Below are 26,704 nucleotides of genomic sequence, written 5' to 3'. Positions count from 1 at the left end.
CACTAGATCATCTCGGCAGTCCAGCAGACCGTCGTCATCGACAGCTTCTGCAGCCGCCAAAGCACGGGCCAAGGCAAAAGCTGCCCAGGCTCAATTGGCCCTTGCTGAAAAAGAAGCTGGTGTGATGAAGCAGAAAGCTGACCTCGACGCTAGTGTTACGAAGCAGAGAGCTGACCTTGCTGCCAGTCTCCACATTCTCCAAAGCCAGAGAGCTGCCGCTGCCGCTAAAGCTAAAGCCGCAGCTTATGAAGAAGGTGAGGAGAACGAAGGCGGGGAGCCCAGCCAGGAAACATATGTTCTGGGACAGCCCCTCAGTCCAGTGCAACGTACAAGTGAGTACGTCCAACAACACTCCAAATTGTTCTCCAAGGAAACATCCAACCATCTCGACGCAGAACCAGCTACTCACCACAGTAGCAAACAGCCTGTTTTTGGAGACACTGAGCTTAAAGGAGAAGAAACAAGCAAGACTTACCTACATAGACCTCCACAGCACTCGGCCAATCCGGCCAAGCAGTCCCCACCCGAGCCACAGGGTACACAGGACCTCGCTGGGTGTCTTATCCGCCGAGAGTTGTTGAGTTCGGGCCTTCTGGAGTTAGATGGCCGTCCTGAAAGTTGTTGGCCATGGAAAGAGTCCAACCCGAGACTACACAAGGTAGCATCGAACAGTGGACAGGTGATGGAAGCCTTCCCTGCAGAGGACCGTGCCAAGGATCTGAAGGATTTGCACCTTGGAGTGGATCCTCCCCCCCTTCAACGGAGCCTGGGGCTCTCCTGGAACCTGGAAACAGACAGCGTCACATTCCTGGTGTCCCGTGAAGAAAGGCCATTCACACGGAGAGACATCCTGTCCACAGTCAACAGTTTGTACGACCCTTTGGGGTTCGTAGCTCCCATAACAATGCAAGGAAAAGCATTAGTACGGGAACTCTCATCGGATCAGAGTGAGTGGGATGCTCCACTCCTCCCAGAAAAAGAAGCAAAATGGAACCTACAGTTGATCAGAGACAAGATTGACATCGATGTGGGCGCCGTCAAGTTCTTCACGGACAGCAAGATTGTACTTGGTTACATCCACAACTCCACAAGAAGGTTTTACGTGTATGTTTCCAACCGGGTGACTCGTATCAGACGATCCACTCACCCTGACCAGTGGTGCTATGTCTCCACAGACCTGAACCCTGCAGACCATGCTACCAGGTCTATACCAGCAGCACACCTACAGCAAAGCAGTTGGTTCTCGGGCCCCTCTTTCCTGTCTAATGTCAACACAGAGGAGACTCTTGAGTCCAATCCCTTCACCCTTGTGGAGCCTGAAGCTGATACTGAGATTCGGCCTGAAGTTACGACCCTGGTCACCAAAGCCTCAGAATCTCAGTTGGGCTCACAAAGCTTCGAGCGATTCTCAAGCTGGAGAACACTCTGCCGAACCACAGCCCGACTCATTCATGTAGCAGCATCCTTCAAGGGGAATTCGGACAACATAGAACGCAAAGGATGGAAATGTTCTAAAGAAGTATCCAGCACAAGTGAGCCATCACAAGCCAAAGGTGTGATCATTCGCTCTGTCCAGCATGTCTTCAAGGAGGAATTCAAATGTCTTGAAGAGGGACAGACATTCCCCAAGCAAAGAGGAGAGTATTTGTCCACCCTACAGAGCCGTAGGAAATGGACAGAAGACAAGCCAAACGTCAAAGTGAGAGACGTTGTCTTGCTGAAAGACAGCCAAGCACGCAGAAATGAATGGCCAGTGGGCCTGGTTGTCAAAACTCTGCCGACCAGGGACAAGAGGGTCCGCAAGGTGGAGGTGAAGATTGTCAAGGAGGGGCCTATCAAAGTGTTTCTGAGGCCAGTCTCAGAGATCCTCCTTTCTGAAGTAACCTAGAGAACGGACTCTGAGTATGTTGCAGCCAAAGGACGTTTTCTTCAGGTTTATTTTGTATCTGTAGTGGTACAATGGAATTGTACCAAGCGGGGAGTGTGCTGCCTCTCCCTCTAACTTAACCTCACTGTATGTATTTAACTTACTTATATATGTATAACCTACCTGTTGGGGCCGTTGCCCCTTTAACTTACCTTTTAGGGCCATTGCCCCTTTAAGACGCGCCTTAGCGTGCTGACGTCACGTCACGTACAACGTAGCGTGCCGACGTCACGGCACGTACGACGTGACGTGCGTGAGGCGGCTGCCGGCCCGACTCGGCCTTCCAGAAAGGCTGCCGGCACAGCCCGGCCTAGCGTCTTTGGCCGCATCTACCAGCCGCCGGGAGCGACGCGATCTTCCGCTCCCGCGGCAAGCATCGGCTCAGCCTGGCCTCCAGCTCCCGCTCCCGACTTCGGCCTCCACGGCCAGAAACGCGACCACGCGCATCACGTGACGCCCCAAGCGCGGACAACGCTACCGAGCGTGATGAGGTCATCACGCTCCCCACAGGACTGCTACGTAGTCCTCGTGGAGTCCTCGCTGGGACACAGACCTACATCACGGTGCTCCTACAGCAGCACAGGCTCCGAGCAGTTGTATTGTCCCCATGCTTGAGTCTTGGAAATTGTTTGTCTGTAAGTATTTTAGAATGCTATGGATGATTAGTGTGCACTGCATGTTGTAGAAAATGTTTAGTTGCAACTTTTCTCTGTCTAGCTGATTAACTAGTAGCTGTATTTTGATGCACTATGTACAGGGCTAATTTAAAGAGAATGCCTTCCAGTTTACTAAATGTACTGTGTTGCTCAGACGTACCTAAATTTGTGTATACATATCAGTTATGCGCTTGTATACTAATGTGTGCTTCCATTTCTGTGTTGTATTTCAGTTTTACAATTAGAATCGTTCAGTAAAGCGTTACAAGAAAAGTCAAGCCTTGTGATTTTATTGGAAGATATCGAGTTGTTCGCTATCTGTCTAGCTCTGCATAGAATCGCGTTGCGAGGGCAGAACACAGATACTACTGCATGCGATTGAAATAGATACAGTAGACATACAACCCGTGACAGATGAGGGCGATCTACGGCCCTGGAACGGAACGAAACAACCGGATGGACGGACGGATGGTGAGACAGTACAGTGGTCTCGGATTGGGTTGTCCCTCGAGCTGTTGGAGGTGTTAGGCTGTCAGCCAGAGGCTAAAATTGACCACGGTGTTAGGCCGTAGCCACCTCAGGGAAGCCTTCACCCCTAACTGCCTGTTTTCCTCTCTGTCGTCTGTTTTTATACCTTATTTCGATGGGCTGGTGGATACCTGGTGTCAATCATTTTTACCCATCCCATTGTCCAATTACAAGGGAGAGGCTATCTATGACAACCCCCTCCCAGCCTCATGAGGTCATTTTCCTCCTTATATCTGTTCTAAAGGGCTTGTTGCCCTCTCGTAGTCAGCTTGTTTATCCTACAGCTCCTTGCTGCATCTCTTATCAGGCCTAGCTATGCCCACTCGAAGGTCTGATCTCGTAATTCAGCTCTCTGTACAACTCCTTTTCTGACATGACTGGAATCCTTCTGTGTCATCAACTTAGACCAACTGCTGATCTAGGGAACCCGTAACAGACTATTATTTCTTTCAATTCACGATTTCTTACAGAGTGTCAGCACAAGTATCCAGGCTGACACTCCAGTGCAGTGTTGAGGGAGTGCTGCACTGTCAAAGGTGCCGTTTTTTGGTTGAAACGTTAAACCCAGGCCCCGGCTGCTCTCTCAGGTGGACGTAAAAGATCCCATGGTACTATTTCAAAGAAGAGCAGGGGAGTTATCCCTGAAGTCCTGGCCAATATTTATCCTTCAATCAACATCACGAAAAAAAGATTATCTGGTCATTATCACATTGGTGTTTGTGGGAGCTTGCTGTGGGCAAATTGGCTACATTACAACAGTGACTACACTTCAGAAACGTACTTCATTTGCTGTAAAGCGCTTTGGAACGTCCTGAGGTCGTGAATGGCGCGATATAACTGCAAGTCTTTCTTTTTTTTACGTTGTACACAATCTGATTAATCCAATTTTTAAAATAGGATTGCTCAACATATATTACGACAGTGACTGCAGTTCAAAAGTACTTAATTGGCTGTGAAGCACTTTGAGATGCCCTGAGGTCGTGAAAAGCAGTATATAAATGCAAGTCCTTTCTTTTCTTATATGTGTATATGAAAAGGACTGATTATGTCCATTTACAAGCAAAAGTTCTGTACATACAGAACACCAACTTGTTACTAGCAATTGTTTTAAGAATGTGGTATTAACTTGGTCACTGACAATCTTCTTGTTCTGGGGCCATTATGTAGTCGTGCTTGTAAGAAGTTCATTTTGAGGCGAAGAAGAAATGAGTAGAAGTGATTATAGTAAACAAGGTTGCAATTCAGAGCTCAGATGCTAGTATGTAATAATCCTATTGATTTCCACTTCAGTGGAAGAATCAACTTGATTGTCCTGTTTTCACAATCGGTAAAATGACCCCCCTTAAAACCTACCAGTCGGCAGCAGGCAGCTGTGCTAAATATATGGGGCAAGAGTTGCGCTGTTTTTTTTTCAGCAGAAATTCGCCCCAAAATCAGCAAAGCTTGTGCAAAAGATCAAGAAATTCCAACCACAAATTACGACCAGCGCAAATCGAATTCCACGATTTTTGGGCTAGTTTTAAAAAACATCGCGCTGGAAGTTGGCGATGCCCACAAAACTGGCCACGCCCCCAAATCAAATCAATTACCATTGTGAGTTTCCGCTAATTTGTGCCCGTTTTCGGGCCTTGAAGGAGGCTCTTAAAATTAAGAATTTTTTAGGCACAAGGACAGTAATAAGCATGTTTGAAAAAGCTTTTAAATATATATGTTTGTAATTTATTAAGAAACTGACTATTGTACACCAATATAACTAGCAAATGGTTCAGTATTATCTTTTGAAGTCATTTTCAGTTATTTAAAACAGGCACTCTGATTAAAAGCAGCACGGTGGCATAGTGGTTAGCACTGTTGCCTCACAGCGCCAGAGACCTGGGTTCGAATCTAGCCTCGGGTGACCGTCTGTGTGGAGTTTGCACATTCTCCCCGTGTTTGCGTGGGTTTCCTCCGGGTGCTCCGGTTTCCTTCCACAGTCCACAGATGTGTGGTTAGGTTGATTGGCTATGATAAATTGACCCTTAGTGTTAGGGGGATTAAATACGTGGGGTTAGGGTGGGACATGTGTTGGTGTAGGGGTTACGGGGATCGGGTGGGATATGTTTCGGTGCAGGCTCTATGGGCCGAAATGGCCTCTATCTGCACTGTGGGGATTCTGTGATCTGTGATAAAAATGCTTACTTTTTGTGATAAACCCATTTTCAGCTGTATTAATAAAACTGCACCAGGTTACCACTCTTAAATATATCAAGAAATATTTTTTAATGCCAAATGAGTTTTAGCGGGAACTTGAGCAAAAAAAACCACTTCTTAAAACCAGCAAAAGTTTGAGTGCAATTTGCACCCCGATTGCCAATTGCGCCCAAAGCGGAAACTCTTAGCTAAGGTACTTTGGCTCAAACCTAACGTTTCCATGTCTGCAGGGGATAAGGGGCATTTGGTTACTGCCTCCAAACCACATTATCCCCAGAATCAGGGTTGCCAATATTGAAATCAGATCTCGCCAGCAGCAAATGTGCTGTGGGCAAGGGTGAAGGGGTAGAGTGGGCTGTTGCAAAGATATCCTCTGTAACTGTAACTAACCGTTTATCCATCCTCAGCCTTCTCAACTTTTCTGCAGTCTTTGACATGGTCAACCACCCAGAAACTTAACTGGACCAGCCACATAAATACTGTGGCAACAAGAGCAGGTCAGAGGCTAGGTATTCTGCAGCAAGTGTCTCACCTCCTGACTCCCCAAAGCCTTTCCACCATCTACAAGGCACAAGTAAGGAGTGTGATGGAATACTCTCCACGTGCCTGGATGAGTGCAGCTCCAACAACACTCAAGAAGCTCGACATCATCCAGGACAAAGCAGCCCGCTTGATTGGCACCACATCCACCACCTTAAACATTCACTCCCTCCACCACCGGTGTACCGTGGCTGCAGTGTGTACTATCTACAAGATGCACTGCAGCAACTCGCCAAGGCTTCTTCGGCAGCACCTCCCAAACCCGCGACCTCTTCCACCTTGAAGGACAAGGGCAGCAGGTGCATGGGAACACCACCAACTCCAAGTTCCCCTCCAAGTTACACACCATCCTGACTTAGAAGTATATCGCCGATCCTTCATCGTCGCTGGGTCAAAATCCTGGAACTCCCTCCCTAACAGCACTGTGGGAGTACCATCACCACACGGACTGCAGCGGCTCAAGAAGGCGGCTCACCACCACCTTCTCAAGGGCAACTAGGGATGGGCAATAAATTCTGGCCTTGTCAGTGATGCTCTGATCCCTTAAACGAATTTTTTAAAAAACACCATCCTCCTCCAACGCCTCTCCACCATTGTCCATCTGAGTGGACTGTTCTCGCTTGGTTCCACTCTCATTGTAAAGTCTGTGGGTTGGTTAGTTAATTAATACACAGACTCCAAGAGTAACTTAAAACAGGACTTTACTATTCGAAGGTCAGGGCGAATCTGCCCAATAATTCCTGACACAGCACTTATATACCGGTGTGGTCACCGTCGGTATTACAGTATACAGAAGCCAACAAAGTAGTGCAACACCTAAAGTAGTTCTCTTAAAGGTGGACGGTTACATACAATAGTTCTCTTAAAGGTAGACGGGTACATACACTACAATCCTCCCTTTTTAGCTTACAACATACTGATTCCCCATTAAACATACATTATAACATATATACAACTTTATGCAAGACAGTTCACAGATTCAGTCTCTCTGGAGGTTTCCGGATTCTGTCCGGATAACGCCTCGGTGGTGTCGTAACTCCCGGTGGGGTAGTAGGTGCTTCTGGCAAGGTCGATTCGGCTTGAAGGACAGTGTCAGGTTCATCTGATTCCAGTATTACCAGATCGGAGGTAGGTGTTCTGGGTATCTCTGTCTCAACATTAACCGTGTAAGGTGGTGGAGTAGGTTGGCCATTTGTGGCTGACCCTATGATCTGGTCAACATGGCGCCTTATTATACTGTCCCCAATGTCCACCGTATACATCAACGGCCCTAGCCTTTTTCCAATAGTTCCAGGCTGCCATTTCTCGGTACGGTAGTCCCGGGCCAAAACTTGTTGACCTATCTGAAAAGATCTAGTTGGCCTTTCATTCATGCCCTGGAATTGCCGGTTCCCTACGTCCCTTCTGACGTTTGGCTTAAGCAAATCCAGCCGGCATCTTAGTCGTCTATTAAAAAACATCATGGCGGGAGTTTGATTTGTGACCGCATGTGTTGCATTCCTGTACGCCAACAAGAAGCTATCCACCTTATGTTGTAAGTTAATGGCTTCATTACCCATGGCCTTTATGGCCTTCTTGAAGGTCTGGACAAACCTTTCAGCCAATCCATTGGAGGCGGGATGGTATGGGGCTGACGTGTAGTGCTTAACCCCATTGCTCTTTAAGAATTTCTTGAATTCTTCGGACACAAATTGCGGTCCATTATCAGAACAGATCTGTTCCGGCAGCCCATTCCTAGCAAACATGGTCCTTAACACTGTGATGGTTTTTTCCGTGGTGGTGGTGGACATCTTTATTACCTCCGGCCACTTGGAGTGTGCATCCACCGCTATTAGAAACATTGAGTCCATAAATGGACCAGCAAAGTCGATGTGTACCCTTTGCCAAGGAGATGAGGGCCACTCCCATGGATGCAGAGGAGCCTGTGGTGGCGCGTTTTGGACCTTCTGGCATCCTAGACAACTCTTAGTGATTTCTTCGATGTCCCTATCAATGCCTGGCCACCACACAAACGCTCTTGCTAGGTTCTTCATTTTCACTCCACCCAGATGTCCCTCGTGCAGCTCCTTTAACACCTTCTGTTGAAGTTTGGGTGGAATCACCACTCTAGATCCACACATCAGGGTTCCTCGACACACTGACAGCTGTTCTTTTCTCTGCGAAAATGCTGGCAGCGTTGGTTCGCCCTGTGTTGGTCATCCCTCCACCGTTAAATCACAGACTCGTGAGAGAGTCGGGTCATTTCTTGTTTCGTTTTCGATCATCGAATTTGTTACTGGTAGACATTCCACTATGGATGAGTGGAACATCTCTACCGGGTCCACTGTAGTCGCTTCTTCTACTATCGGCAATGGCAAGCGCGATAACCCATCAGCATTTCCATGCTGTTTGGACCTTTTGTATTCGATGTCATATTGGTGTGCCCCAAGTAACACGGACCACCTCTGTAACCTTTGCGCTGTCATGGTGGAAACGGCCTTGTTAGGGTTGAATATGGACACCAACGGCTGGTGGTCTGTCAGTAATGTGAACTTCTTGCCCTGCAGGTAATGATTGAATTTCTTTACGCCCCACACAAGGCTGAGGGCCTCCCTATCTATTTGAGCATAATTTCGCTCCGCGGAGGTCAATGATCGGGACGCGAATGCCACTGGCCTTTCCGAGCCATTTGGTAACTTGTGTGAAAGTACTGCTCCAATTCCATAGGGGGAAGCATCACAAGCTAGACGAAGAGGTAACGTTGGGTTGAAATGAGCCAACACTTCTTCAGAGGTAATCAACGCCTTGCTTCTGCGAAAGGCCTTTTTACATTCCTCACTCCACTTCCATGGTACTTCTTTCCGCAACAGAGCATTCAGCGGATGCAGCACCGTGGATAGATTTGGCAGAAACTTGTGATAATAATTAATCAACCCCAAGAATGATCTTAACTGTGATACGTTTTCCGGAGCAGGGGCCTTCACGACAGCTTCTATCTTGTCAGGTGACTTGTGCAGCCCCTCTCGGTCAATGACATGACCGCAGTACGAGATCCGTTTTTGGAAGAACTCACATTTCTTGCGATTAACTCGAAGGCCATATTCCTTCAACCTAGTGAGCACCAGTTTCAAATTTGTGAGGTGTTCTTCCTCGTCTTCTCCCGTAATCAGGATATCGTCTAAGTAACACTGCGTGCTTGGAATTCCTTGTAATACCTGCTCCATGGCCCTCTGCCAAATTGCTGGAGCCGAAGCTACCCCAAAAACCAGTCTATTATAACGATACAAGCCTCTGTGTGTGTTGATGGTGAGGTACTGACGCGACTCTTCCTCGACTTCCATTTGTAAGGATGCCTGTGCCAGGTCTATCTTGGTGAAGTGTTTCCCTCCAGCCAACGAAGCAAAGATGTCTTCAATCCGCGGAAGCGGGTATTGTACCGTGTGAAGCACCGGATTCACTGTGATCTTGAAGTCTCTGCAGATGCGGACCTTCCCCGGTCCCCCTGGCTTGTTACTTGGTGAAGACTTCATGACGGGAACAATGGGCGTGGCCCACTCACTCCAGTCCACTTTTGACAGTACCCCTGATCGTTCAAGTTCTTCCAGTTCTGCCTCCACAGCAGGTCGTATCGCGTAAGGTACCGATCTGGCTTTGAAAAATTTTGGGCTTGCATGTTCTGCAATCTTAACCTTTGCTTTAATTCCTCGCAGTGTTCCCAGTCCTTGCTGGAATACCTCTTTAGCTTCGTCCAATATTCTGGACAACTGTTCAGGTTTGACATCTTCCTTTCCGGAATCTACCGTCATGGTGTTTAGTGAATGCCAGTCTATCTTTATTTTCCTGATCCACTCCCGTCCCAGAAGTGGTGGACCTCCCTCAGGCAACACATACAGGTCCATCCTTTGGTGACCTTTGTCCTTGTATCTCACCTTGACTTCTATCTTTCCGATGGGGTATACTTTGTGCCCCGTGTATGTCTGCAATACTAGTTCCGTATCCCGTAGGGGAATATGCTTGAATAACTTTTTATAATCATGCTTATTCATGACCGTCAACGCCGATCCGGTGTCCACTTCCATTTTCACTTGGACTTTTGCAATCTGTAGTGTGATCCAGATAGCTTGTCGGTCAGCTTCATTACTCACATTGTGAATTCTCAGACTATCCAGTTCCTTGCAGTTGGAGTGTGAGTCCGAATTCTGTTCTTCCGGACTCTTCCTAGTCACCTCATGTACCTTCCTGTACCTCTTTTGTGGTGACTCATTATTGTTGGTCTTCTTTCCTGACCGGCATACCTTAGCTATGTGACCGAGCTTGCCACATTTCCTACATTCCTGGTTTTTAAACCAGCATTGGTTCTGGTCGTGTGTTGTCTTCCCACAACGATAGCATTTCGTTGTACCCGAAGTAATTTGCTGCACACTGAGTGCCGCTGCCTTTAGCTGCATTTCCGCAGTTCCCTTCGCTGCGGCTTCGTGCGATGCTGCAATAAGGACAGCCCTGTCAAGTGTAAGGTCGTTCTCTTCGAGTAGTCGCTTTTGCGTTCCTTCCTTTGACAACCCGCACACGAACTTGTCTCGCAATGCCTCTGTCAGATTCCCTCCAAACTGGCAGTGTTTCGCTAGTCTACGCAGTTCGACCAAGTATTCTGCATTGCTTTCGTCTTTCCTTTGCGTTCTCGCGTAAAATTTGGATCGTTCCACTAACATCAGTGGTGCGGGGTTAAAATGATCCTTCAGGACAGCAGCAATATCATCGAAAGTCTGATCCGCCGGTTTAGCTGGTGCTAGTAGATGCTTCAAGAGCCCGTATGTCTTCGCGCCCATCGAGTTTAGCAAGGTTATAGCTTTGTCATCTTCTTCTATTTTATTGGCCTCACCATAGATCTCAATGCGTTCCACATACGTGGCCCAGTCTTCTACCTCGGAATTAAAATCGTTGATGTTACCACGCTTAGGCATCTTCCTCTCTTCCTGATTACACCACGGATTATTTCTTTAAATTTTCTTTTTTTTTTCTTCAAGATGGCGGTTCCCGCGAAAATGGCGGTTTCCCGCGCTTATCTTCTCTCCCCGCCCACTTCAATGGCGGTTCCCTGCTTCTGTCTTCTTCTCCGCCTAATGGCGGCTTCCCGCGTTTCTTCCCTGGCGGGAGGGGTACACTTTCCCCACGGGCGACGGTCGCTGGCTTTCAGGTTCACAGCCTGCGCGTCGGCTTCAGTGCTTTCCCTTTTCTCGGCAGGGCAACCGGCGCTGGGTACACCCCGTTGACGGCGAACAGTTTCAGCCGCTGGGCTGGCTCTCGCTCAGTTCCCCTTGCTCGGGCTCTGTCTCTCTCCCGCTCGCTCGGCTCTACCGGCGCTGGGTACACCCTGTTGACGGAGAACAGTTTCAGCCGCTGGACTGGCTCTCGCTCAATCTCCCTTGCTCGGGCTCTGTCTCTCTCCCGCTCGCTCGGCTCTACCGGCGCTGGGTACACCCCGTTGACGGAGAACAGTTTCAGCTGCTGGACTGGCTCTCGCTCAGTCTCCCTTGGTCGGCTCTGCCTCTCCCGCTCGCTCGGCTCCCAATCGCGCCTCCCAGCCCTCTCGCAGTCCGGTGCTTCCCTCCCCGGCTGCGGCTGAGTTTATCTCTTCCCGCGCCTACGTTCCCGGTCGCAGCGCTTCGTGGCTTCGGTCGCTGCCCGGCCTTTTTCGCCGGTCGCGGTCTAGCTGTCTCACGACGCCGTTGCGTCCCCAGCCTGTCTGTACCGCGGCTTCCTTGCTCCACGCTGCCCCAGTCTCAGCGCCTCTGGGCCCGACTTCTGTCCGGCTCCTTTCCCCCTCGACCGTGGTCGAGTGCACCGCCCTTATCCTCCGGTTATTCTTTTTACTTTTCCCTTACTCACAGTCACCGTGGCCGGCTTGCTTCTCGTGCTGATCGGCTCACTCCTCACCGTGGCAGAAGGGACAGTCAGTGCCTGTTGCTGATGGAAGTCTTTGTCTCTGAATTCTTCCTCCTTTCCAGCTCTGCAGACTCGAGTTTTCTCCCAGCAGAATGACGAGGGCGGTTGCCTCTTCTCGACGCTCGTTAACTGCTTCGGAAGTATTGTTGCCGCAGGGTACGATCGGACTCATCGCCACTGTAAAGTCTGTGGGTTGTTTAGTTAATTAATACACGGACTCCAAGAGTAACTTAAAACAGGACTTTACTATTCGAAGGTCAGGGCGAATCTGCCCAATAATTCCTGACACAGCACTTATATACCGGTGTGGTCACCATCGGTATTACAGTATACAGAAGCCAACAAAGTAGTGCAACACCTAAAGTAGTTCTCTTAAAGGTGGACGGTTACATACAATAGTTCTCTTAAAGGTAGACGGGTACATACACTACACTCATCAGCGAATCTCTGCAATGGCTTCTCTTCTCCCTCCCGCACCGTTACCTCTGGAGTCTCCCTAGCATCTATACTTGGCCTGCTCCTATTTCTCATCTTCATGCAGCCCCTCAGTGACATTCTCCGACGTCACGTTCCACATGTACACTGAAGACTCGCAGTTTTACCTCACCACCACATCTCTCAACTGCTCCACTTTGTTGTCAGCCTGCTTATCCGATGTCCAGTACTGGATGAGCTGCAATTTCCCCAATTAAACTTTGGGAAGACCAAAACCATTGTCTTTGCTCCCCGCCACAAATTACATTTCCTCATCAATGATTTCAGCTCCCTTCCCGACCAATGTCTCAGGCTGAAACAAACTGTTCGCAACCTCAACATCCTATTTGACCCTGAGCTGAGCTTCTTACTCCATATCCTCTCCAGCACAAAGACCACCTACTTAACATCACCTGTCTCTGCCCCTGCATCAAGTCATCTGCTGCTAAAACCCTCAACCAGACTCAACTATTTCCATGCTCTCATAAGAACATAAGAATTAGAGGCACGAGTAGGCCATATGGCCCCTTGAGCCTGCTCTACCATTCAATAAGATCATGGCTGATCTTCGACCTCAATTCCACTTTCCCATCTGATCCCCATATCCCTGGATTCCCTCAATTCTTGATTGCCTAGCTGGCCTCTCATCTTCCACCCTCCATAAATGAGTTCACCCAAGTCTCTAGCTGTGTATATCCTATCCTGCGCCAAGACCCTCCATTCCCTTTGCCCCACCATTGGCGGCCGTGCCTTCAGCTGCCTAAGTTCTAAGCTCTAGAATTCCTTCCCTAAACCTCTCCACCTCTACAACTCTCTTTCCTCCTTGAAGACCCCCCTTAAAACCTACCTCGTTGACTAAGCTTTTAGTCACTCTTCCCAATATCTCCTTCTTTGGCTTCGTGTCAATTTTTATCTCTCCTGTGAAGCACCTTGGGACAATTTCCTATGTAATTATTACATAAAGTGTGTGTAGGAGATTAGTGTGCAACTGTTTTAAGTTATCTTGGCAGATGTTGTAAAAATAAATAAAATGGTAGATCTATAAGTAGGCTCAGAGAGAATAAGTTCAAAGAAGTGAGCATTACTGATATCTGATGTCAATTTTCCAAGTATGAACTGCCAGAGGGAACCTCACCCATTGCCATGTGAAGAAATTGCAAGCGGGCTGCCTGTGATATTTCGTTCAGTGCCTGTGACTTTTGGATGGGCAAAATTCTTGGCTGGCAGAATGTGCTTGGAAGTTTGTCCTTCACATGTGCAATATTGTATACATTTATGTAACATAGTGGGTGAAATTCCTCATGATCATTGGCAGTAATGCCAGTTACGCATTACAGTGCTGGAAAGATCAAGGAAATTTGCACTTCAGCATTTCACACCGTTTATGTGCCATTATTGCGTGAAACACAAATTTCCCAGATCTTTTTGTCAGCTTTGAGAATCCGCCCACTCAAGTCTGTGGGGCTCATTTGCATAGGAGTGCCAATCGCCTTGTGGCACCGTGCATGAGAATTTCCTGTCTTAACAGCACGACTGCACTCTGGGTAAATTAGACCCATGTAAACTACATGGCTCCCCAAGTCACCTGATACAAGTGGTAGTGAGGAGCTTCAGAGTCTTGAAGAGTCCCCACACTTTCGTTGCTGATTTTTGGATTCACAAATGTTTTTCAACCCTTTTTCCCCCACAGTGTTGCATATTGAGATTTTCACTTTACACCACCACCCCCCCCCCCCACAACAGTCCTGCAGTCTCACACCACCACAACATTTTCCGAATGCCCCAACCCTCCCAGCATCCCCCATACTCGGATGGTATGGGATTCGTCAAAAGGCACCAAAAGATCTGCTGATATTCAGGAAGGGATTCCATTTACTGAATGTTGTGATTGTCTGTGATGCGAATCAGAAAATTCTGCATGTGAATATCAGGCATGCTGGCAACTGCCACAATGGTTTCATTCTGAAGCACTCTTCACTCGCTGACCTCTTATGCGAAGACAACAATGTCTAAAGATGGCTCCTTGGAGATAAGGCATGCCCCCTACAGCCGTGGCTCAGGATTTCACTGAGATAACCAAGAGCACAAGCACAAGACCTGTGGCAGAGAGGACCATAGGACTGTTGATTTGATGAAGAGTTGTAGTACACAACTCAAAGGGTCACAAGAATCATCATATCATGCTGCGCTCTGCACAATTTTTCACTTCAGGAAGGCCATCAATGCAGCTTCGATGCCAAGGAATCTGTGTTGCCTGAAGAAAGGAAGCTGCAGGCCTCAGCCGCTGGGGACGATGAATATTCAGAGCGAACATCCTTGGCTGCTGCAAGGGCCATCCAAAATCAAATTGTGCAGGAGGTGTTCAACCCAACTACAACAGCATACTGCACTGTTACCTCCTTCTGTGCCAGTTGCCAAGAAAGTAATCTTCCTGGAAACCACTACCAACCTTAACACATGATTGCTGAGCAGCCCTCAATGCCCCAACAAAACTGTGCCAAAATTCATCACCTGTCCAGTGTGCTGCATGGACCTGGTTGCATGCATCCTCTGCTTGTGTTCTTGGTTACCTCAGTGAAATCATGACATGTCCAGTGGAATGCTCCATTTGAAAAATTACTTTAATGTCCACAAACAACAAAGTACAAGATCAGTGCAAATTTACAGTAATTAATAAACTTGTTTTTCATTTAAAATAAACATAGTTCTCTATATTTACGCCCCGATTCCTCTTGCTGACTAGGGACACTTAGACATAGCACCATACAGCACAGAAGGAGGCCATTTGGCCCATTGTGCATTTGCCAGCTGTTTGAATTAGTCCCACTCCCCTACTCGTTCCCCATAGCCCTGCAATTTTTTCCCCTTCAAGTAGGTATCCAATTCACTTTTGAAAGTTACTACTGAATGTGCTTCCACCACCCTTTCAGGCAGTGCATTCCAGATCGTAACAACTTGCTTCCTATCTCTTTATCTGCTGCTACTTCTGAGTACCTCCTCAGCCGCAGGCTGGCAGGAGATGGTGACTCCACATGTTTGAATACACTAGGCTTTGAAACACATTTAAAAAGCAACACTTTTTCTCCAAATACTTACTGCAGAAAAATGGTCAAAAAATCCCAAAACGTGACACAACCCTGCCACCTTCCAATTACACCATCTATCCATTTACTAAATACATTGGGGGAAAAATTCAGTTGGTAGCGCCACCCGATAGCGCCTTAAGAGGGCGCTAAGTGGGGCGCAAACCAACTAGTGCCCGGGCGTGGCGATATCTGCGCCTCTCGCGAAATTGACCGGACATTTTGCGGCAGTGCTAAACAATACCGCCCGATCTTCTGCGCACGCAGATCTTGACGTCATTCGAGAGTGCAATGCCCTTGGGGCGCCCCGGACCGGAAATTCAGTGGTGCCCCCCTCCTTTCCACCCGGCGCTACCAACGACAGGTTGACTGGAATGCTTCCCAGTCGCTGTGGGGCTTGGGGTGCGCTACTTAAAGGGGGCCTCTTCCTGGCTTTTGTGTGGTAGCCATTTTTGCACCACTCGTTCTGAGAGAGAGAGAGAGAGATTTGCAGAGAGACAAAGAGAGAAAGAGAGACTTCTGCATTGAGTCAACGCTGTCTGAGGTAGTTTTGGCTTCTGACCATAACTTTGCAGGCACTTTGCTTTTTGACTTTCATAACTTTGATTGCCCAGATACTATGGGGGCTGCAATGAATGGGAATGTTGTCCTTCTCCATCACATTCGGAGGGCACAGAGACACAGAGAGTGGCAATCATGGCCAGACGGAGGAGGGCCAACAGGCCTTGGTACAGGAGACCTTACCCTCCCAGGGTTTTTCGCCAACAGTTCTCCTACATTAATATATCTGAGGAGCACTGTTTGCGAAGGCTGTGATTCAGCAAGGAGGTGGTCACTGAGCTCTGCCACCTGCTTCAGCCAGCTCTGCAGCCTCAACTGAGGAGCAGGACGTCTGTCAGTGGCAGTGAAGATAACAGTGGCTCTCAACTTTTATGCCACCGGCTCATTTCAATCAGCTACTGGGGACATCGCCAATATCTCCCAGTTCGCGGTGCATTGCTGCATCCGTCAGTTAACAAATGCCCTCTTTAAAAGGAGACGAGAGTACATCTCTTTCCCCATGACCCCGGCCAAGCAGCAAGAACACGCAACGGGCTTTGCGATGATAGTGGGCTTCCCCATGGTGCAGGGCGCCATTGACTGCACGCATGTGGCTTTGCGGGCGCTGCAAGAGAATGCCGAGGATTTCCGCAACTGAAAGGGCTTCCATTCCTTAAACGTCCAGTTGGTCTGTGACCACAGACAGCTGATACTCGCTGTCAATGCCCACTTTCCAGGCAGCAGCCACGATGCCTTCATCCTGCGCCAGACTTCTGTGACAGACCTTTTCCAGGCACCGTATCACCCAGGAGGTTGGCTTCTCGGGGACAAGGGATATCCTCTGTGCACCTGGCTGATGACACCGCTCCGTTCGCCCAGCACCCCTGTTGAGCTACGATACAACGAGAGCCATCAAGCTACCAGGAACATCATTGAGCACACAATCGGCGTGCTCAAGCAATGGTTCCACTGTCTGGACCATTCTGGAGGAGCCCTGCAGTACTCGCCTGAGCAAGTCTCCCACTTCGTTGTTGTGTGCTGCATGCTGCATAACCTTGCAATCCTCAGGACACAGCCAATGCCACCAGACATTGGAGCACCAGCAGAGGAGGAGGAGGAGGAAGATGAGGAGGATGATCATCAGCAGCATCAAGGCGCGAGGGAGGCACAAAGTGGAAGGGCCGTCCGTCATAGGCTCACAGCAAGTCACTTCTAGGCCCCCTCTGAGGGAATGGCTTCTGCCATTCAAACAACCTGAATGAAATCATCCTGCAACCCCTAAGCCGGTCAAGGCAACAATGAGTACAAAGACCAAACATGTACATTTTGAATACAGACACTTCTTTATTTCACAAACTGTGTCTCATTTCCGCATGACAAAGTAATAGAAAGAAACACAAAAAAAAGCAGTCATTCACATAACTGGCTCTCACAACCTGGAGACAATGTCCAAAACAGTAACAAAAATATGACCACGAACCTCGGCCTTCAATAAAACAATGAAACACATTTTGCCACACCTCCTACTTTTTGCCCTTCGAGGGTGATCTGCTTCCCTTGCGAAATTCCCCCCTTCCCACCCTGCAGCTCCTCCGTAATGGGACCCCAGTGGCTAGAGCAAGGCTGGGAGAAGGCTACTGAGTGTCAGAAACTGAGACTGCAGATGCCCTTGAAGGACGGCCTGGACCAGCTCTGGGCCTGGAGGGCCCGGCTGCTGACTGCTCCAACTCTGCATGGGCGGCAGCAGTCTGTCCTACAGGTGATGGCAACTGTAGTGGAGAAGTGCCAGTGGTGGCAGCAGGAATGCTGTCATCTTGAGAGAGGACAGCAACTCCCTGCTCGACCGACACACTGGCACTCTCACGGGGCAGCACTTCAGCATCCGGAGCAATCTTATGGAGCACAGATTGCTGGCCTGCTGCGGCGCGGCGAGAGCCCCGGGGAAATCTGCCCGATCTAGCGAGGGTGGCAGCAGTCAGTGCCCGTGTGGCCTCAATCTGCGTCTGCATGAGACCAGCTACTGACTGCATTGCAGCACTTAGCATTTGCGTGGCAGCTGCCTGTGCTACAGCGAAGTGCTCTACACTCCTTGCCAGTGATTCAATGGATTCGGGCATCCTTGCCACTGCAGCCATGAGCTCAGTGTGCCTTTGCTCCGCCTGGGTGCTCATTTCAGCGAGGACCCACTCCTCGTCTGCGTCCAGTGCAGCAGGACTCGAGGCCATACTCTCCCTCCGGGAGAAGTTGTCCCTGAGCTTCCCTACCCCCCTCGCGTTGCTGCAGCCCACTGGGTCCTGGAGCTTCACCCTCATCAGACCATTCCCCCCTGCTCCCCTCCAGGGAAGGCGTGTCCCCAGTATGGGCATGGGCTGCCTCGGTAGAGGGTGGCGCTGATGGTCCGGCTTCCTCTTCCTCCTCGCCTTCAGCTTCACTCTCACTGGCAGCTTGAGGGCCCATCTCCTCACCTGGTGAATCACCATCTGAAAGCAGGGAGGTACAAGAGTGGCTTTAGCGTGAGGACAGGGTGGCAGCAAGGGAGGCATGAGTGCAGCGATTTAGTGATTTGGATTGAAAGTGTCAAAGGCTGCTGTTGTGAGGAACAAGTGGAAGGAGAGAGGACAAAAGGGTGATGACCTTACCATTGCTGTCCAGAACGAGGTCGGCGTCTCCAGCGGCGACGGGACCAATCACCCGGCTTGCCATAATCCTGTGGACGCGCTGCTCAATATCGCTGAGGGCTTGAAGGTGAGGCCGCCCTCCACTGGTCCGTTGCTGCTGTCTCCTATTATGAGACAGCTTGGCCTGCAAGGAAAAGGACGGCATCTGAGTAAATATGCAGCCATGATCTTGCCTGAAATGCCTCCCATGGTTGAATAGCCCTCACTGTATGCAGCCATGATCTTGCCTGAAATGCCTCCCATGGTTGAATAGCCCTTACTGTATGCAAAGTGTGGAATGTGCGTGCGTGTTTCATGAAAGGGCCATAGGTGTTGGATGAGTGTTGGGCTTTGGGGCTTTCAAGACCCTCTGGCCATAAAGTGAGGTTGAGATGGTGGGATGAAGATGTTTTGAAAAAAAGGCACTCACCCTGACGACCCGAGTGAGGTCGTTGAACTTTTTCCTACATTGCACATGTGTCCTAGGCACCATGCTGCTTGAGGACACTCTCTGAGCCACCTCCCGCCACACTTTTCTGTACTCGCGTGGCAAAGGCCTCCTGCCACTCTCTGGGTACAGAATGTATCCTCTGCGCTCCACCCCGCGAACCAGAGCCTCCAAAGCCCGCTCGCAGAAGCGCTGTGCTTGCTCCCTGGCCCTTTCCATATTGTCTGGCTGCTAGATTTAGCCACAGGTCTGCCCAGGCCGAGATTCAAGGCTCCACTGAGCAGGGTGTGGCTGCAGAGCAAGATTGACCCTCCCCTTTAAGAACTGACCGGCGCCAGTGTGTCTGTGTTCAATCGCTAACTGACAGCACCTACGCTGCGCCCGCCCTCTGAGGTAGCGCCTCGCTCCTCGGCCTTTGCACCTTAAGACAGGTGTGTAGCGCCTGATTTAGCGCTCCAATCACCTCCAGGGGCGATAAAAGCCAAGTTTGCTGTCGGAGGCGATAATTAGCACCAGGCACTAATCTTTGTGCCCGGCCGATAATTGCGCCCCAAATGGGGCGATACCGAATTTCTCCCCCACGGTGCAGGCTCGATGGGCCGAAATGGCCTCTATCTGCACTGTGGGGTTTCTGTGATTTCTGTGATATAGTTACAGCACAGAAACAGACCATTTGGCCCAACAGGTCCGTGCCGGTGTTTATGCTCCACACAAGCCTCTTCCCACCCCTCTTCATCTAACCCCATCAACATATCCTTCTATTCCTTTCTCCCTCATGTGTTGATCTAGCTTCCCCTTAAATGCATCTATGCTAGTCACCTCAACTACTCCTTGTAGTAGCGAGTTCCACATTCTAACCACTCTCTGGGTAAAGAAGTTTCTCCTGAATTCCTTATTGGATTTATTAATGACTATCTTATATTTAGTTCTGGTCTCCCCGGCAAGTGGAAACATCTTCTCTATGTCTACCCTATCAAACCCCTTTATAATTTTAAAAACCTCTATCAGGTCACACCTCAGTCTTTTCTTTTCTAGAGAGAAGGGCCCCAGCCTGCTAAATCTTTCATGAAAGGTATAACCTCTCAGTTCTGGTATCATCTTGTAAATCTTTTTTACACCTTCTCCAGTGCCTCTATATCCTTTTAATAATATGGAGACCAGAACCGTTCACACTACTCCAAGTGTGGTCTAGCCAAGGTTATATACAACAACAACTTGTATTTATATAGTACCTTTAACGTAGTAAAACGTCTCAAGGCGCTTCACAGGAGCGTTATAAAACAAAATTTGACACTGAGCCACATAAGGAGATATTAGGACAGATGGTCAAAGAGGTAGGTTTTAAGGTGTGTCTTAAAGGAGGAAAGAGAGGTGGAGAGTTTTAGGGAGGGAATTCCAGAGCTTAGGGCCTTGGCAGCTGAAGGCATGGCTACCAATAGTTGAGTGATTAAAATCGGGGATGTGCAAGAGGCCAGAATTAGAGGAGCTTAGATATCTAGGAGGGTGGGGGTGTTGGAAAAGATTACAGAGATGGAGGGATTTAAAAACAAGGATGAGAATTTTAAAATTGAAGCGTTGCTTAACCTGGAGCCAATGTAGGTCAGCGAGCACAGGGGTGATGGATGAATGAGACTTGGTGCGAGTCAGGACATGGGCAACAGAGTTTTGGGTGACCTCAAGTTTACGGAGGGTAGAACGTGGGAGGCTGGCCAGGAGTGCGTTGGACTAGTCAAGTCTATAGGTAACAAAGGCATGGATGAGGGTATCAGCAACAGATGAGCTAAGGCAAGGGTGGAGTCAGGCGATGTTCCAGAGGTGGAAGTAGGCGGTCTAAGTGATGGCGCGGATGTGTGGTCGGAAGCTCATTTCAGGGTTAAATATGACACCAAGGTTGCAAACATTCTGATTCAGCCTCAGACACTTGCCGGGGAGAAGGATGGTGTTGGTGGCTCGGAAATGGAGTTTGTGGCAGTTTAACATAACTTCTCTGCTTTTCAGTTCAATCCCTCTTGAAATGAATCCCAGTGCTTTGTTTTCTATTTTTATGGCCTTATTAACCTGTGTTGCTAATTTCAGTGATTTTTGTATCTGTACCCCCAGATTCCTCTACCCCATTTAGACACTTAGGGCAGGATTTTCATTGGGCCATGGAGGCGGGATTGGAGGCGTGCAGGGGGTTAAAATCCCGAAATCAGGGGTCCCGACCCCATCCCGCCTCCATGCCAGTTTCAAAGGAGGCGGGTGCCTGCCCTGCACTAGGACCCGCCTCCCCAAGGCGGGGAGGGATTAGTGCCAAATAACTGCCTGTTAACAGGTAGTTAACAGGTAGTTTTTAGCCTAATCCCTATTTTTAATGTTGAAGTGTGGGATTCCCGACGGCTCCAAACCATGCCAAGTTAGAGGAGGCGGACTGTCGGGATGAAGGGCTTGGAGGGGTCGAGATGTCAGGTGTTCAGGTGAGTGATGGGTGAATGAGTGCAAAGGTAAGTGTGTTTGGTGTGTGTAAAGTGTTTAAATAAGTTTTACTTACATGTACTTACCTTTACAGCCTTCCTTCCTTCAGGTCTCGGGAGTCCCTCATCTCACTGGCACAGAAAGCAGAATGGCCGTGAGCTGTCAAAAATTGCAGCATTCAGCTTTCTGTTCTGGGGAGATCTCTAATTCATCCTGAGAGGAAGGAATTAACTTGTAGTACAGATTGTCAGTGTTTGACAGCTGATATTTCATCGGTCAAAAGATCTTGATAGATGAAATTTCAATCTGTGACGTCACCTGTTGCCGGGTGGCCCTTAATTGGCCTGCCGAGCCCGCTGGGTGGGCTCAACAAGGTCAATCAAGTCTAAATCACATGGGTTGGCTAGAACTCAATGGAGGCAGGACTACAACCCCGAAAGTTGTAATCCCGCCTCCTACCCGACTTCTCAATGAAAATCCAGCACATTTTCCAAGGAGCTCCTTATTCTTCCTATCAAAATGTACCACCTTATACTTATCTAAGGAACTCCCTACCTAACAGCACTGTGGGAGTACCTGCACCACACAGACTGCAGCAGTTCAAGAAGGCTGCTCACCACCACCTTCTCGAGGGCAACTAAGGATGGGCAATAAATGCTGGCCTTGCCAGTGCCACCCACATCCCATAAACTAATAAAAAAATATTGAAGTTCATTTGCCAATTACATGCTCATTCTGCAAGCTTATTAATGTCCTCCACTGTATTAACTACACCCCCCAATTTGGTGTCATCCACAAATTTTTAAATTGTGTTTCTTGTATGTGAAATACAAGATACAATAGATCAATTTTATGTGGGGTTGATTTATTCTATTCTGTGAGTATGGGCAATGCCTTGAATGTTCTGACCTACAATCATGTTCACAAAAAGACTGCAACATTATTTGAGGTCCAACAAAAATAATCTAGTATTTTAGTAAGGGAAAATTCTGTGGCCAGTATATATGTTGTAAAGAGATCATTATTGCAAAGTCTAAAAGCACTAAATGAAAATGAAGAATAACTGAAATGACTAAAGTATAAGAATATCTACTGTTGGATACTTAATGAGTCTTCTCTTTAATTAGGCTGGATCTTTGACTTGACAAACAAGTACGACTTCTCGTTTTTTTATGTGGTCTCCTCTACATGGTTGGAATAGCCTGCCTGCTCATGAAGCATTGTGTCCAGATAAAGGGAAACACTGAAAAGAAAAATGATGGAATTTCTGAAACCTGACACATCTGCAAAAAAAGGTAGTTCTTGTTTTCATTATTTCACTTGGGAGAACAACTTTTGAGATTTTAAAAACGATTTCATACCTTTATTGTATGAAATAGTCACAATTTGTGCTAGAGCTGGCTTTCTTCATTTATATGTAAACTATATTTACAAGATTCAATATTCTGTTTCAAACACTTACTTAAGCAAGTAACCTAAGTGTTAATTTCCACTGAGGAAATACTTCAGATTTGATAACTACTCACAATGATAGCTTTACCACTGATTTATGTTCATAACCATTGTTTTATTTGTGTTTACACAGGTTCTAAAAAATATTTCTATTGTATAATTAATCTCACATGTCAAGTCCTGGAAAGTAGATTCTGCAGAGCTAGCTTATCACATCCATGTCACAAAGTACGATTTACTAGCCAACTACCCTTGCCAGCACGTGGAATCTTCATATGATTATATTACAGTTAACCTGTACTGCTTTTATGCTCATTCAGTGGTTACAATTAAAGGCTTTGGACACAGTGAACTAAGTATGATTTAAAGTTCAATTTTTCACCTCGAGCTGAAAGTGACAGAATAACTCTCTCCAAGTGTAGCCAGAGTACAGATCTTTTAAGAAGGAAATTAACAACTTCCTAATTAAGGGGGAAGTGGAAAGATACAGGTATAGCACAGGGTAGGACAGATTAATTTCTAATTAGAAAAGGAATGGAAGGAGACAAGCTCACAATGGGATAGAAGAAAGTGCAATAGTCTTGAACATGGAGGAATGAAGGGACAATAGCACTTGAAAAAGAGACTTTATTTGGAGTGAGGGGAAGGGAGCAAATGGGCTACAACACCCCCGCCAATATCTGGCCTCTTGTGCATCCCTTCTTCCCACCATTGATGGCTGTGCCTTCAACCGCTGAGGCCCCGCATTTTGGTAAAGCTTTCTTTATTCTAAGTTGATTTGTAGATTCAGTATCCCAACATTTGGTGCCATGACACTGATCAGTAACTTTAATGAAACCACAAGGTATTACTGAAGAAAACCAGTCTGGCTTCAGTGCAAAGCTTCATGCTGGAACATGATAAAACACAATCACATGCCCCCCTTCCGGGCCATTAACCAAAATATTTTTTAAGGATGTAACATGCAATGTCTTTAGAAGCAGAATTTCCATATAATTTTTGATAATGTAGGATTCAGTGTTTGTAAATGGATCTTTGCACAACATAGGCACTCGAACATTCATGGTTTCTATATTTCATCCTCAACATTTGATAATATATCAAGAGGGATTTATGGCAAAAATACTCTCACATGAAATTCAATTAAGTATGACCACATGGACAGAGAGATGGTTGAATAGTAAAATTGACACCAAATAAGGGGATATGGTAAGATGTGACAAGGATTATGAAAGATCACAGTAGGACATAAACAGGATAGCAGTATGGGCAGACAGGTGGCAGCTACAGTTAAATGCTGAAAATGTAGAGAAATAGATTTTGGAAGTGAGAATACAGAAAAGAAATAAACCTTAAATGGTAAGATTTTAAATAGGTAGGTCATTAAAGTGATAGAGCAAGTAGATAAGACCTTAAAAAGACAGACAGAATTCTTGGCTTTGTATCTAGAGACACTGAATACAAAAGCAATGAGATAATATTAAACTTAGTTAGGCTGCAGTGGGAGTATTGTGTATCTTTGTGGTGGTCCATTATAGGAAGGATATAAAAGCAGTGTAGGTTTAATAAGACCAGGGATGAGGGATTACAGTTATGAAGAGATACCTGAGAAGTTAGGGCTTTTTTCACTCGAGCTGAGAAGTTTAAGGGGTGACCTGAAGGGGGCTTCAAGGTTATGAACGGTTAATGATAGAGTAAAGAGTGCTAGTTTTTCCCCATTGGTCTGTGAAATGGTAACAAGAGTGCACAAACTTAAGACAATCACAAAAAGAATTAAAAGGGAGGTTAGAAAAAAAATCAGTCCAAAAAAAAACCTTGGGATGCAATCTCGTTTGTGATACTTCCCCAGCTTGGACCTGATTAGTGAGGCTTACATCCACCCATTTGAAGATCAGTATGCCTCACTGGGTGTACCAGCCCTTACAGATACACCAGGTCCTGACTAAGCCACTGGATCGTTAAATCCAGCAGAGGGACTCCCTGCCTGGGTTCTGCCCCCTTGGTGTCATTTGCTTGTAAAACAGAGGTTCTGCCCCTTGCAAGGTAAATCAGAAAATCACAAAAAAAGGTGGCTACCTGGCAGAGCTAGGTCTCCACCATTTTCTAGGGGATCCACTGGTCTCCCATTTGAGTTAAAGCAGAAGACCAAGGGAACCCTTAAGGAATTTTGGTCCCAGTGTCTTTGCCGAGGATAGTTAGAATGTAGAATTCTTTGCCACAAATCATTGTTGAAGCTGTATCAATACTGGTGTAACTTTTTATCTATAGTCAAGTATTTGAAGTTTCCTGGCTTTTCCTCTGACCTGTAAGTGTTTGTATGATTGACAATTACACGTGGTTGAGTTGAAATCGCTGATCAATAAAACCACAGATTTGAAAGCTCTGACATCTTTTATAGTTTGTTATCAACTGAACTCAATAACAAATTCTACATGGTGTCAGAATTTAAATTAATTCTGAATTTAATTTAAAAAGATACAAAGAAAAATAAACATTTGAAGTGAGAAAAGTCAGCTTCTTAAAATAAGATGTGCTTTCAGCCAAGTACTCAAAACTTATTCTAAACTGATCAAATATTTAAAGCAATACTAACCTTAAGAATCTATTTACCATCTGAACCACTATTATTTTTGATAAACAATAAGGTACAAGTCTGAGACCTAGTTTATTCCTGCTGATCTGTATCTACTCCACAAGAAACCACTATCACCCATCCTGGAACAGAGGGGTTTTCCCCAAAGACAAAGGTGGAAATGTGGGGCTAGAATCACTGCTTAAATTCTGTAAAACCATTAAAATACCCTTTATGATGCCCTGATCGAAGGGAACCCTTGAACTACACTACTGATACTGGCGTATAAGATAGAAGTCAAGTCTAGCTTACTGACGAAACACGTGATAACTTAATACAAGCTGGGTGTTTCCCCATTGTCTGGAAATATTGTTTAAATATTTAAATATAAAGGCCTTACCATCCACAAAAAAAGCATCAGGAAAGGCAGAAAGAATGCCTTATTTCTGTGGGTGATATGGCCTACACTTAGCCATCTTAAAATCCATTCTCCTCAAAGTCTCTTAACTTAGCTGTTAAACACGAAAGCAATTTTTGGAGGGAGTGCCATGAATATTAATTATGTTTTGCAACAGTATCCGTGGAACTAACTTTTTTCATCAATTTTTTTAATGTTTCTTTATACAAGTGCTCTATGGATCTTTGTGCATCATCCATTTTAGCAGCCTCCTTGACACTGTAGTGTGAAAAAAGTCAAGGAGATTGCACCATTCAAGTGGTCCCTGTATCCTGATACTGGTGTGGGTGGTGCTGGTCTATTTGCAGACTGATTCTGAAATGCTTTTTTTCCCCCCTCAGGTTTTGCTCAGTTTTGTTGTGTTGCCTTCCCCTTTATATAGAATCAACAAGTAGCCTATTTATCCACCATTTTGTAGTTATTTTCTTTTCTGTTAAATCTTCCCTTAGGCATTCGCGTTCTTCAGCCAACAAAGCTGGGAGACAACTTAGTCATAGGCCAACTCCCAGTGCCACGCAGCAACAAAAACTTTATATAGCGCCTTTAACATAGAAAACTGCCCCAAGATGCTTCACATAGAAGCATAGAAAAATAGGAGCAGGAGTAAGCCATTCGGCCCTTCGAGCCTGCTCCACCATTCAATATGATCATGGCTGATCCTCTATCTCAATACCATATTCCCACTCTCTCCCCATACCCCTTGATGCCTTTTGTGTCTAGAAATCTATCTATCTCCTTCGTAAATATATTCAGTGACTTGGCCTCCACAGCCTTCTGTGGTAGAGAATTCCACCGGTTCACCAT

The 26,704-nt window shown here is 47.0% G+C and overlaps 1 pseudogene across 1 annotated transcript in view; it reads left to right on the top strand.

The window, feature by feature from the left end:
- Window positions 1–25,243, top strand: part of LOC147115568 (monocarboxylate transporter 14-like) — a 56,330-nt pseudogene extending 31,087 nt beyond the window's left edge. Inside the window, exons 4-5 of the transcript XR_015078638.1 lie at window positions 22,547–22,714; window positions 23,005–25,243. The product of XR_015078638.1 is annotated as a monocarboxylate transporter 14-like (transcript). The remainder of the gene's footprint in view (window positions 1–22,546; window positions 22,715–23,004) is intronic.
- Window positions 25,244–26,704: the final 1,461 nt, after the last annotated feature.

This window comes from Somniosus microcephalus, chromosome 6, assembly GCF_052327205.1.
Source record: "Somniosus microcephalus isolate GS21.2 chromosome 6, FLI_Smic_1.0, whole genome shotgun sequence".
NCBI classification, from domain to species: domain Eukaryota; kingdom Metazoa; phylum Chordata; class Chondrichthyes; order Squaliformes; family Somniosidae; genus Somniosus; species Somniosus microcephalus.
The sequence above is the reverse complement of the archived record's forward strand: the minus strand, read 5'-3'. Positions and strand labels throughout refer to the sequence as shown.